Raw genomic sequence first — 2,602 nt, forward strand, 5'->3', positions numbered from 1 at the left:
TTAGAAATGCCTGCAGAAGCGTAGAAATTTGGTGAACATTCTCCATCCACAAAGCAAAATAGCCTTCTAGGAGTGTACATCTGTTTTGATAATCTCTTGCCCAGTAATAAACCATTCAAAAATTAATAGCTTAAAACCACAGTGACCTCTCTTTTACTCACAGACATACAGTTTAGTGAGGGCTCAAGAGAAGCAGCTCATCTTGATTCCATGCAGCACCTGCTGGAGTAGGTAGATCAAGGGCAAGAACGTAACTCCAATGCTGGTGAGTCCAGGCTGTCTCTCAGCTGGAAGCTTGACCAGGGCTTTGGGCTAGGGAGGTCATTCCTCCTCCAATGGGACCCCCAGAACACTCAGGCTTCCTCACAGCATGGTGGCCGTTTCCAAGAGTCAATGCAATACAATTGTGTGACATTGTCATGAAACAGCCCTGAAGGGCATGTACCGTCGCTTCTGCTTTGCTCAGCTGGCCAAGGCCCCAATCAGTTGTCACCAAGGCCATCCAGATTCACAAGGAGAACACAGAGATATAAGTTTCCATGAGGCAGTAAGGTTCTGGCGTATAATCTGGGGATACTGTTGCAGCCATCTTTGAAAACTATAATCTGCCACTATTTGCATAGTAGATCTCCAGTGATCTCCTGCCATTGACTTAGAATTTCCAGTTGTTTATTACAACTTTGAGATAGGTACAAACACTACAGAGGTGTAGAATCTGGTAACGGGGGTATTGAATGCACGGTGGTGGACTTCATGGTGGTGTTGGGTCTCAGAGAATATCAAAGGAACGTTCCAAGCCCCGAGGCAAGATAAGATCAAAAACCTTTCCTCCCACACTTTTTGTCTTGTGGGTTACCATGGTGATAGGGAAGCTAGACTTGAGAAGCACCTGGAGAATTATCATAAATCAGAGCTTAGAAGATGTGTCAAAGGACAGTGGTACCGGGAGTCTCGTGGCCACGGTGCTGTTACTCAAATTCGGGCTGTGGCGCCAGCAGCGGCGGCACAGCGCAGGCCACACACACCGTGCCTTAGCCGCGGTTGAAGCGGAGGCACCTCCTCCATCACAGCCCTTGCACAGGTGCATCAGCCCTCGCTAGCTCTGTTCTTCCTTCCTTCGCTCACACCATGGCTGACCAGCTAACTGAAGAACAGATTGCTGAATTCAAAGAAGCTTTCCCGGGGCTGGGGATTTAGCTCAGCGGCACAGTGCCTGCCTGGCAAGCACGACGTCGTGAGTTCGATTCCCGGTACCGGAAAAAAACAAAGCAAACAAACAAAAAAATCAAAGAAGCTTTCCCTCTATTCGACTAAGATGGTGATGGCACCATCACAACAAAGGAATTAGGAACTGTCATGTGGTCACTGGATCCAAACCCAACAGAAGCTGAACTGTAGAATATGATCACCAAAGTGGATGTTGATGGTAGTGGCACCCTTGACCTCCCAGAATTTTTAACTATGATGGCTAGAAAAAAGAAAGGTACAGATAGCAAAGAAGAAATCCATGAGGCATTCCGAGTCTTTGACAAGGATGGAAATGGTTACATCAGTGCAGCAGAACTACCTCACTTCATGACAAACTCAGGAGAAAAACTAACATGAGGAAGTAGATGAAATGATCAGAGCAGGGCGTGGTAGTGCACTCCTGTAATCCCAGCACTCAGGAGGCTGAGGCAGGAGGATCATTGCGAGTTTGAGACCAACCTGGGCTACAAAATGAGCTCAAGGCCAGCCTGAACCCTGTCTCAAAAAGACAAAAAAAAAAAAGATCAGAGAAGCAGGTATTGATGGAGATGGACAAGTCAACTATGAAGAATTCATACAGATGATGACTGCAAAATGAAGACCTACTTTCAGCTACTTTTTCCCCCCCTCTAGAAGAATCAAATTGAATCTTTTACTTACCTCTTGGAAAAAAAAAATAAATTTCATTTATTCATTCTGTTTCTATATAGCAAAACTAAATGTTCAAAAGTACCTTCTGTCCACACACAAAATCTGCATGTATTGGTTGGTGGTCCTGTCCCCTAAAGATCAAGCTACAATCAGTTTTACAATATAAATAATTGTATTCCCTTAATGATAAGAAAGCACTTAGTGGACTCCTTAAAATTCCATTTGCTAATGATTAATACACTGTTTGGGCTGGCCAGGTTTCATACATGCAGATTGCTGATTGAGCACAGTCAAGTGTTTGTATTAAAATCAAAAAATGAAAAAAGGAATTCAAAACCTATTCAGATGGGTCCAAGTTTAATTTATTAGTATAAATTGTCATGGCTGGTTTACTGAAAACAAACACATTTAAAATTGGTTTACCTCAGGATGATGTGCAAAAAATGGGTGGAGGATAAACTGTCCAGATGTAGGCCCCTTGGTAGAACAATCCTCTTGTACTTCCCTGTGCTCTGGCCCATGGTGACAATGACACACAGTGGTGGCATGCCCCCATATGTTGGTTTAGCAATGTCTGCATTGTACTAAGGTGAAATGGGTGTCAGGCTGTCACGCTCTCACAAATTTTTTTTTGTTTGTTTGTTTGTTTTTCTCCGGTACCGGGAACCGAACTCACGACCTTGCGCTTGCCAGGCAGGCGCTT

At 44.3% G+C, this 2,602-nt stretch overlaps 1 pseudogene; it reads left to right on the forward strand.

Annotated features, from left to right (window-relative positions):
- The first annotated feature begins 1,105 nt into the window (after nucleotides 1-1,105).
- LOC102013556 lies at nucleotides 1,106-1,914 on the forward strand (annotated as a pseudogene).
- The last annotated feature ends 688 nt before the right edge of the window (nucleotides 1,915-2,602 follow it).

Source organism: Chinchilla lanigera, unplaced genomic scaffold, assembly GCF_000276665.1.
Source record: "Chinchilla lanigera isolate Chin_1 unplaced genomic scaffold, ChiLan1.0 scaffold00041, whole genome shotgun sequence".
In the NCBI taxonomy this organism is placed as follows: Eukaryota; Metazoa; Chordata; class Mammalia; order Rodentia; family Chinchillidae; genus Chinchilla; species Chinchilla lanigera.